The sequence below is a fragment of the Larus michahellis genome, chromosome 8 (assembly GCF_964199755.1).
Source record: "Larus michahellis chromosome 8, bLarMic1.1, whole genome shotgun sequence".
Classification (NCBI taxonomy): domain Eukaryota; kingdom Metazoa; phylum Chordata; class Aves; order Charadriiformes; family Laridae; genus Larus; species Larus michahellis.
The window spans coordinates 25,135,422-25,146,804 of record NC_133903.1 but is presented as its reverse complement, the minus strand read 5'-3'; positions in this window follow the sequence as shown (position 1 = coordinate 25,146,804).

Sequence of the window (11,383 nt, the reverse complement as noted above, 5' to 3'; positions counted from 1 at the left end):
GCACGCAGCAAGTGCTGCGGAGGTGGATGCTGTGTACCCTGCTGCCATAAGTATGCCAAGGTGGTGTTTGGCGTGGTCCAAGGCGGTGTTTTACAGTTGCCCCAGAAACTCTAGCCCAAACTGGACCTCTGCTTGGGGCAGGGGTCATGACACAGAGGTCGCCGTAGCAAATATATGGTGAATGCAGATACAAGGGGGAGCCCCTTGTCAACAGAGGAGGATTTGGGGTGCTGGAGAAGCCAGGATAGGCCCAGATTTGCGCTGCTTGTAGAGACCTTGAGCGTGATAGGGAAGGAGAGTGAGAGACCTTGGTTTCCCAGTGGCTGACCCAGCCCTGCTATCTTTGAACTGGGTTAACTTGGGCAGCTGCTTTTTAAGCATCTTTGATTTTTTTTTTTTTTTTTATTATTGCATGGCAAAATACTTCTTGGAAAGCTGGGCTATTATCCCTCCAATAGCAAAATCCAAACCCAGAAGAGAGAAAAGGGTTGAGGGGAGGGAGGGAGCATGAGGAGGCGGGGGGTGGGGGCTTTGAAGTGAGCTGCCCAAATGAAACGTGTGACATCAGAGAGATGGCAGATAGCTGGCAGAACAAGGCTGCCTTTGAGCCTGCCTCGGGCCTGGCCAGCGTGCACTTTACACCCCACCTCCCAAAGTCGGAGATGAAAGATGCCCCAGGCAGCCTGCCTGACCCCATTGCCTCCGCTATCTCCACTTGATTGCACAGTGTTTTGCTCCAAACAATTCTTCACTGTCTGGGCCGCACAGGTGAATCTCCTGGCTTGGCTCGCGAGCAGGGATGCCGCGCATAGCGGGGCCGCTTTGTTGCGGTCGCTCACCTGCTTGTGGGGTGGTTTTCTTAGGACGGGCATTGTTTAACAGCAGGGTAGGGAGGGAAGGGTGGAGAGGAAAGGATGGGGGCAGGACTGGGCAGCCTGGGGACAGGGAAAGTTCTGGGGGGATATGGAATCAGGGAGCATCCTCAGGGATGAATGCATGGGGGGGATACAGAGTTGGGGAGCATCCTTGGCCGGCAGGTTGGTGAGCCTAGCAGGTTGTGTTGGATGCTTCAAGAAGGGATCCAGGCTGGGTTTGAAAATAACCTGCTTCTCCATTTGTTGCTGGATTCAACCTGTTTGTGTGTCTAAAGCACTCTGGTCTCCCCACCTGGGGCCCTTGCTTTCAGAAAGGTGTGTTGGAAGAGTGGGTGCATGTCTACACTAAGAAGAAAACGTATCTTTGAGCAGCTGTTCTGTCTCAAATGAGATACGATGGATTTGTGTAGAAAATGAGAAGTGGGAAAATGACTGCAAATAAGGCACACGCTCAACAGGCTAAGAGGGCAGTGGGGCTCGGCTCTGAGAAACTAGATGGGGATTTGGGAAATTAAATGCTGGTGGGCAACGTGTTTTGCATCGGGTCTGTCCCAACAAGTCTTCATGCTGGGCTCATGCAGAAGGAGGGTTGGCAAAATATAGGTCATGAAGACTGTGTATATGGGGAGGGTGCATCAGATGTCAGAGTTCCCCTCAGAAGGGCCAAGGCTGTTATTTCTCTGTCCTCGATTTCTTTGAAGCTGGGATATGAACCATGAAACCAGTCTTCATCAGCTGCTTTAACAGCATTTTACATTCTCTACCCTCTCACTGAACGTCATGGGACACTAGAGTTCTCTGCATGGAGAAAAATGAGGCCAGATCCTAAACTGGAAGCCCCAAACCGTAAGCCAGGACACAACCAGCGTTCGCATAAGCAGAGCTAGAATAGACTCCTCCGGACTTGGCTAATTTCTGAGCATCTTCCAGCAGTGTAAAGGACGAGTGGGACCAGTCTCCCATGCATCCACTGATTGTTCATGGCTGCTGCCATGGGACCTGTGTCCTTCCAGTTGGGTTGGGAAGGTAAGGGTAGACAGACGTCCTGCTAGTGAGAGCTGACGGTGCAGTGCAAGGGCTATTACAGCAGGGCTGGCCACCATCACCCATGGTTAGGTCAGGATGGAAAAGGATTGAGTGCTATAGCCAGTCTTTAGAAGGCCAACAGCCTGTGAAATTCCAGCTCTACGTGTGCTTTGTAGACAAACAGGGTCAAGTAAGTTTTGAATGTTCAAGTAGTACCACAGATGTGTCCACAAGACCTCCTCAGTGAGTCCTCCCTGAGCAAATGCAGTCAGAGAGGCAGTTCTTAAATTCATGTGAGTGTGGCGGCCTTCAAAATCCTGAAGGGCATTTGAACAGTTGAGTTCCCATACAAAGATCTGGGCACCCTTTTGACCTTTACTGAAAAGATCAGAGCCAAGTTTTCCCTTGCATTCAGTGACTTGTAAAGACTGAATGCCCTAAAATCAATGTTACTAGTGGGAACATGAAAATCAATTGTGTCAATCTATCACTCATCTTGCCCTATTACATTCGGTGATTAGAACTTGGCCTCAACTACATGAACAAAGTGTCTTCTGTGACAGGTAACGGCTGCAAAGGAGATGGCATTGTATGACTTAAAGTGGTCAAAAGCAGAGAACAAAAGTTTGGGTCCAGCACTGTGTTTGTTTTGGGTTGTGTGTGGTTTTGTGTGGTTTTTTTAGTCCATTGCAATGCTTTCCTATCTTGAGCCTATTTAGGTCAGTATGACATCTTGGGAACAAAAGATGAAGTACACATTTGCCGAAGTCTCAGTTGAAAAGGAAGAAAAGTCTTCAGGACACATTCCCTTACTGTCTGTGCTGGTGGGTAATGAGTAACTTGCAGAAATTTGCTTAGTAAGGACTTGTGAAATGGTAAAGTTAGAAAAAAGTAAAATGACAGGGAACTAGCAGTAGGGGGAAGTATATGGAGAAGGCAAGGTACGCGTTGTTTGTGAACTGTCTGGGAGCAGTGCTAAGGAATAACGTACCAGGTTGATTGGTCATCTTCAAGTAGACCCTGGAGCCAAGGAAGATGACTTGCAGGACTGTGTAGGCATTATGCAGTGACATCCCAAAAACTGTTTAGGGCTGGGCTGTTTGAAGGTGTGAACACCACCAGTGCTGGGGGCATTTTTTTGCATCTCCAGCTACCGTATCACCCTGCCCTCCAGGCCTAAGGGACCAAATGGTGTCGATGGTGACCTCTTCTTACACAGGCAGCTTGGAGGCTGGGTGAAATGGCCAGGTTGCAGTCATGGTTGTGAAACACAGCTGAGATTGCTGATAGCTGGAGGGTAGATATAATCGAGCCAATTTCAGGAGAGCCTTGGCTGGGTAGCAATAAACAGGTATGGCAGCACAGAGCTCGGATTTGGGCTGAAATGACTCCACCTGGCTATGGTTTTAAGTTCAATTCATGTCAAGCTTGGCTTTAGAGTAGAGTAGATACTCTGCAGAAATTGCAGTTTTGCTGTGCACGCAACATGCTCAAACATCTTTCATCTTGCCACTGAGACATGACATTATGTCCAGGTAAAAAGCTGCTTCTCACCCAAGATTACTGCTAAGCTCTAGGCACCCCCAAGTTGCTTGAGCCTGGCAGGGTGAGATGCTGTTGGCCCAAGGAGCTGCCTAGGGGTGGCAAAGGGACGACAGCCCCCCTCCACCCTGTGCCACCCCTCCATGGGGAGGAAGCAACCTTCCCACTGCAGACCCACTGAGTGTGGCTGGCCTTGTTCAGCAGCAGTGGGGGTTCATCTGTCCTCACCCACATCAATCGGAGGGTTACAGCTTGAGGCAGCAGGTCAGCTTGGAAATTTGCTGATACCCCTAACACAAGGCTCACTTATCTAGTGTTTCTCCATCACTAGTGCTGGTGGGAGAAGAAAAGCCTTCCTGCCCTATGGCAGCATCCCCTTGTGCTCCCTGTTGCCCTCCAGCACAGCCTGAGTCCGCAAAATAAAGCCAAATTTTAGGTGGGGAAGAAACCAGCTATTCAAGGCAGAGACAGACCTGTGGGATCTATGTTGGTTGGGGTAAATAGGCTGACCACCAGATTGAAAACCTCATGCAAACACCTGGATGGGGCCATCTAGGCCAGCCCCCAGGCTTGGTAGCACAGTCATGCTGTATGTCAGTTTGTCACCCATCAGTTTTCCAAGGGACACCTTGTCAGATCAAGTAGGACAAGATCTCAAGGTGCATAAATCTTGTAGGATCTGAGTGTGCTGGACACCTATATAGTTTTGTGGTTCCATATCTGAGTTTCCTTCCTCTGTAAAATGGGGAGAAGAGTATTTTCCTCTGATGACTACTACCCCTTCTCTGTAGGGTGGCCCTTCAAAGGGCAGAAACATTGTCCACTGCAGCTGAGACTTTTGAAGTCTGTGATACCAATACCAAACGTCTCTGGGCTTTCCTGCTTCACCAATGTTTGTGTTCACCAAAAACCTCTTCCAAGGGCTGTGCCCAGGCATGGATCTCAGCACTTCTCTGTAGCTGGTGAGGAGGGGACAGAGGGACTAGGTTAGGAGCTCTGCCCATGTCACAGAGGAGTTAATTTTGGGGGTAGAAGTTTGGAAGAGGACCCCAATGGGGGAGAAGGGGAGAAATGACAGCTAGAGCAAGCAATGGGGGTTTCCTACTCTGTGCCCTGATGCGAGGCAGGACAGACTCTGCATTTGCCCAGCCTGTGCTGAGTATCCTCCAGTGACCAAGACTGCAATGCTCTGCTGGAGCTGCTGTTTGGGAGCTTCCCCAAGCCTTTTTCTGTGCTCTCTTCCTCCTTGTAGCAGGAAAAAGGAGGCAGGGAGCAAAACCAAGGAGAGATGATCTGCTTCCCTGACAAGGCAGGTGAACTGCAGAGCTGGGGGGTCCAGGAAGGTGTTTCCACCTCTTCATTGGGGCCTGGCTCTGGGAATGACCAGGGGTTTGCAGCACTGGTGAGGACCCTGGTGCTGAGCTGTCCCGTGGCCCCGGGCTTTTTCAGCCTCTCTGTGTACCTTTGCCATGAGGATGGGGCTGCAGCTGTCCCTCCCCGTGGGACCTCTGCCTCGGAGGTGGCTGCAGCAGCCTGGTACCCACGTGTCCCCTTCCTCGCTCTCCTTCATTAAGGCACCGATCTCTTCCCAATAACAAGGGGGCTTCTGTTCGACAAAACCTGCCAATTAGTCATTCTGGCTGGGTATAAACGTGGCACTTGAACAGCTGAGGGGACGGCGGGCAGTCCTGCCCCTTCTCGCGGCGTTGCCAAGCTTACCATTAACACAATGTGACAACTAATCTCTCTATAGCATCTGACTGAGCAATTTTAATTAATAGCTCTGTACGCTCGCACACACACCCCTACCCCCTCCGCTTCGCGCAGGTACCGCATGCCTTTAAAGCTCCTTCCCTTGCATGGCAGCCCGAGTGGACAAAAGGAGTAAAAAAAAAAAAAAAGCCCTGTTTTGCCCCCAATTAGCGTGGAAATGCTGCTCATTTGGGGCTCTGGCCCTTGGACTGAGTCAGGGCTCACTGCCCCCCATTCCCCCTCCCCTCCGTGTGGTTGAGGACCTCAATAAACGTGGTGGCTCTGGGGCAGAGGTGTTTTCTCAGCTCTGCTGGGGGTTGGGGCATCCCTGCAGTGGCCAGTGGGAGGCGAGGGGCCACCGGGGCTGAGTTGGCTTCGTGGGCTGGGTGTGGGGGAATTGGAGGGCACCGAGGGGGCATTTGTGCTGCTCCTCCAAAAATGGACACCTTGCTTTATCCAAGCGTGTGTTAACATCAGGGGGGAAAAAAAAAAAATCCCATTTCTGTGGCTAGGTTCTCCCTGACGTGAATGGCCATGGCTCCCAGATGGCCGCTGTTGGGGCTGATGTGGTTTTGGTGCGGAGATGTCCCAGTTTGCTTTAGGACAGCTGGGAGGGCTCATCCGTGGTGAGCTTGGATGTTGCTTTAGGCAAATGTTAGGTTGAGGATGCCTATTTTGAGCTACCTCTCAGTGGTGACACGGATGTGGTTGCAGCATGAGCAGAGCCGGCCCTCCGCATGGCCGGGAGGGATGCGGGAGCCCAGGGAAGCTGTGCTGGGCTGTGCAGGTCACAGCTGCGGGAGCAGCACGCAAATCCTCCATGGAGAGAAAGAAATTGTCATGGTTAGGAAGAGCACTGAATATCTGTGGTAAGGACTGAGGCAGAAAAAGCTGGGTACAGGAGAAGGTGAGAAGTCCAGTGCAGTGTGGGGGTAAGGAGGGGTGCCCCCTGTCCTTCCATCAACACCTTAATTCAGTATTTTGGTGCTGGGTAGCCAAGACCAAAGATGGCATCGGCATGGCTGGATATCCCGAGCATGAGGAAATTGCTCAGGCTTTGGGCACTTGGATAAGAGGAATACGTGGGAAGCATCTCTTCCCATGGTGACGTGGCTCCACCATCGCCCTCCTGCAGCTCTCTCCCACCTGGGGTCTGCTCAGTGCTCTTCCTTCAGTTCGCTGGAGCAAGTCCTCAACGACAGTGAAGAAGCACCATGGGGTGCTTAGGCTTGGGCAGAACATCCATACTTTCTGCAGGTTTTCATTCCCGTGGGTCTGGGGGTCTTGACCACCTTGTCAGAATGGCTGCAGCGGGTCATGCCATGGTATTGGGAGCCCAGTGCCTTGAATGGTGACCTGTCCTATGAAGGGGGATCAGAAACCACCATAACTGGTCATACTTAAGTGATTTGATACTTAGACAATAAATGGGGGGACCCCTTGCCCTCAAGAGAGGGCTATGCTATTCTAATACTGTTGGACAACACATCTCTGGCTTGGAATGTTCATCCAACCTGGAAGCATTGTTCATTATGGACAAATGCAGGAGCTTGTACTTTGTTTTGTTCTTGTGGAGAGCACAGGCTTGTGTCTGCATGAGACGTGTCTCTTGCCCTGGAAAGAGTGGAGGTGTGTGGGACACTGGGGTGGTGTGTAGGAGCCCTTTTCCCGGAGACGGGATTTAGGAGGAAATGACCAACTGGCCTCACATCCCTTTTGCTCTGCACCTTTGTGTGCTTCTGCCTTGGTCCTTGCTGGTGACTCCTGGCTTGGGCTCATGTTTCTTTGGTCCCTCTCCTGCCTTTGGGGCTGCTCAGGCTGTATCCCAGACCTCTGGCTGCCGTTGCACGAGAATGTCCCTGCCTTACTCTGGCAGGGAAAGCACCCTACATGTGGTAAGGGTTTGGACTGCCCAAGAGCACCCTCAGTCCCTACGGTGACTTCTTGCGCCCAGCACCCTGGGCACCCAAAACACAGCAGCAGGCTGTCTTGCAGCGGGATGTCCCCTCCTCCTAGGGCATGGGCCTGGCTGCCTTATGCTGGGTGAAGCTGCCCAGGCGCTTCGGGAATCTTGGCCCCACAAGGACCACCGAGCACGGAGCTGTGAGAGCTTTCCTGCTTCCCGCTCGCCTTCCCGGCAGAGAGATGGCATGCCGGGATGCAGCGCATTCAACTCGGCCAGGCAGCTGGCGAGCGCAGCCACCCGCCTGCAACGTGGGGAACACGACGTGGACCAGTCGTGCCCCCAACCAGCCCCGGGGAGAGCATCTCTGCCCCACGGCGGAGGCTGAGGGGACGTGGCAGGGAGCGGCGCAGAAGCCGGTGCTCCCTGGCATCCCCCCCTGGCATGGCGGTGGCAGGCGGACGCGGGACCTGCCCCATCTGCCTGCGCGGCAGCGCGGCAGGGAGCTAATGAGAAGCAAGGTGAGAGGCAGGAGACGGGCTGACAACTTACTGGCTCCACAAGCTGCTGGTGGCAAGCGGGCGGCAGAAGGACGGCATCTGCCCCCCCTCCCCATATCCCCCCCGCCCCCTCCTCCGGCATCTCCAGCCTCATAATGAGGTTATTACTGGCCCGCTGCTTGACGGCCGGCACCAGCATCTCTCGCCTCTCTGTCCTCCCAATTCCCACTTGTGGCTACGGGAGCGGTGAGGCAGGGCGGAAGGGATCACCCTGCTCTCGCGCTTGGGTTTGGCCCAGGGCTTCAGTGGGAGGGAAAGCACGGTTTTGACCTTCCTCGTGGAGGAGACAGCGCTCCCGTGCTCGCCGCCTGTCCATCCCCTTTATTATCTCTTGAAGGTTTCTGGCCCGTTGCAGCCTGGTTTGACAGGGGGAGAGGTCTCAGAGATAATTAAGTTCCTACAAGTTTTGTGAAAATGGGCAGGCGAAGGGGAGGGATGTGATGAGGGCTTCTGTGGTGGGGAGGGCTCCTGATGGGGAGGCTGAGCCAGGAAATGGTGGCTGCCTTGCTTGTGGGAAGCCCTTCCTGAGACCTGACTCGGGAAATTGGGGAATAATGCTTAATCAAGGGTCTTTCTGCTGGAGGAAGGATGGGATTTCACGGGGTATGCCCAGGAGTGTTTGAGATCCCAGTGCATCCCATGAAGGAACTCACGTGGGGATGATGCTGATGGGACAAGTCCTGCCTTCTCCTTAAAAATTTCTTAAGGATAAAAAGCACTTTCTGCGTGCGTGCTGGTTACCAGTACAGCGCGGCCTGTGCCAGCCGTGCCTTTCCCTCTGCCTGCGGAGCACCGGCTAAAAGGCTCCAAACACTTTCCATCGTCCCACCCCATCTAACAGCGGCTGCAAATGGCTTTGCTGAGCCCATCGCCCCCAGCACGCTATTAACATTTGTATTAATCACTAACGAGCATGAGAAACCAGTGCGTTTCCAAACTCCTCCGACATCCAGAGGCTTGCAAAGCGGGGTGTGGAGTGGCTGCTTGTCTCCTGGCTCTGCTCCCCTCCTGCCTCGGCGTGAGGAACAAATAGGTGCCACCACTCACTGCCCCACAGCTGACCACGGGGACCCGATTCCAGGCACCCACGTAGTACCGTGCAGGAGCTGCCTGCGGTCGGGGTGCCGGGCAGGGACCGGCCGGCTTCTTCCCCTCTCGGAGCAGCTGGCGTGGATGTCGCAGCCGATCACGTCGAGGAAGGAGGTGAGCAGGAAAGCGGTGACACCTCGCTTATGGCACCCTGCTGTCAAGGGGCAGATGTGGAGGCCGACACATGTTCGCTGCCGCCATGCCGCTAATTAATCACCTCCGCCGTAGGGCCATGACAGCACCCAGCCCCACGCAAGGGGTGCGGTGGCTCTGCCAGGGTGGCAATGGGTGTTTGTCCCCATGCTGTCCCTTTGAGCCACATCATCCCGTCCGTGGGATGGCAGGACAATGGGTCACTCAAGCAGTGAGCTTCAATGCTGTTGGGTTTTGGCTTCGGCAAGAAAGAGGTTGGAAAATGCAGGGTGCTTTGTTGTCACCTCTTGCACGGCCATCACTGCCTTATGGGATCCCTCTCCGGCACCATCCTGGCTTGGGCGCCCCGAGACCCTGGCACCCCTGGGGACAAGGAGATGCAGTCTCTGTGCTTGCAGCTGGAAGGGCTTCGGGCAGACGTGGAAGGGGATTCCCTTCCCCCTGGGAAGACCTGCAACTTCTAAATAATAGAGAGAGCAGACCCTTTATGGCAGAAACTGTTGATAAAATTTGGACTTTGGGGATGTTTTCCTGTTTGCTCTGGCATGTGTGGCAGAAGCCAGGTGTTGCTGCTCCAATTCGGCTCCCCAAAGAGGCATAGGAATAGCAAGCACCCACCCAGACCGCTTTTTCCCCAATTTCCCTGCTGGCCAGCTGAAAAAAATCCCCAGTGGAGAATGCCACAATTTTGCTGAAACCTGGTTGGGTTTTTTTTGTTTTTTGTTTTTTGTTTTGTTTTTGGTTTTGTTTTGTGTTTTTTTTTTTTTTGCTGGGGATGTCTCACTGAAATTTCTGATGATTTGGCCCCAGACAGGAGCATCTCACAGGGCCGGGGTGGGGGTGGTGGGGGTCAGCCACATCACAGCCTGTCCCTGGGCTCCCGAGGGGGACAGTGGTGGTGGCGAGTGGGGGGGCGGCTATCTGTTTGTTCCAGCATTCTGCCAAGTCAGGCAACTAGCTTTTGCAGCAAGCTCCGGTGGCTTTGGGGACAGAGGACGAGGATGCAGCGGTCACCTTCAGGGATGCTCGGGGGTCAGGTCCCAAGCCATCCCCAAAGCGTCGCGGTGCTCGGGCAGCCCCGGAGTGTCCCCAGGTGACGGGGGACAGGGGATGGGGACCCCACAACCAACCTGGGACCTCTTTGGGGGGCCCCGGCTCCTCTCTGCGGGCAGAAGCCTCCACCTGGTGGCCGAGCCCCGAACGACAGACGGGCTGCGGGACAGGAGGAGGGACGGGGACAGGGGACGTGTCCCCTCCTCGGGGGCTACGGCAGGAGCCTCAACAACCCACACCCCTTTGTCTTCATCGCTGACCATACAATTAGCTTTCCCCCACCGCAAATCCGTCGAGTCCTCCCCCAGCCCCCACCCCAACTGAGATGATTACTTTTATTTATTGCCCTTCACATCTTCCGTGCATGTATTATTTTGGCAGTCAAAAATTTACCAGAAGGTTATAAAGTCTCTCTCTTTTTCTTTTTTTTTTTTTCTTTTTTTCTCCAATTTTCGTTTCCGAAGCTGGGCTGAAGGCATCCGGGGAGGCAGTGGGGTGACATTAGGCAGGGGTGTACCCCTACTTCTCTGCTTGCTCCCGGGTTGCGTCGTCCCTGGCTGAGGGACGAGACGAGAAGGGGGAGCTCCACCAGCCCAAAGCAACTTCTCCTTGTGCACGGTCCCTGTCCCCTCGGGCTCTGCTGGCCCTTGCTGGGGCCATTAGGAACGGGGCCATGCCTGGGCAGGATTTGCCTGTCACGTTTGACAGCCGCGTCTCCTGCAATGTTTGTTTTCCTCTTCTCTAATCCCTTAAATGTGAACGCGAGCGGGATGTGGGATGCTAACCCTGTTAGCGTCAGGGTTAGCCCGGGGTGAGGCAGGCCTACGTGCCTCAGTTTCCCTATTTCACATGACCTTGTTCTGCCTTTGCTTCTCCCCCAGCCTGTCCCCTCTTCCAATCCCTTTAATTAATACAGGGCTAGCTCTGCCTTACAGTGTCCAGCAGGTTTTTCACCTCAAATCCTCAGCTCACTTAACTAATGAGCTCTCTAAGTGTTTTTTTTGGGGCAGCTTTTATAGGGCATCTTATTTCTTGACTTGTCCACCTGCGTTGTGTGGCTCTCTCGGGGCTGATTTGCACTGGCCTTGGGCTCCTGCAGCCTTGGTGGCTCTCAGGAGGGGGTCACGCCAAGCAGGAGTGTCTGTCCAACCACACTTGCAGGGGAAGGAGACTGCGATGCTACCCACTTTCTAGCCTAATTCTCCCCTGTGAAGGATTTTGCATGGGCTGCCTCCAGATTTGGCAAACCTGGTTACGTAGAGGACGCCCACAAGGCACCCACAGACGGAGGAGCCTGTGCTAACCTCAGCCTTCTGCTTTCCCTCTTCTTTTAAGCTGGATACAGAAAATCGGGAGGGGTAACCTGGGTCTCGTGGTGCTCTCATGGAGGAGCAGCATCTCCTGGTTCTCACTTCCCCCATCTGTTATCG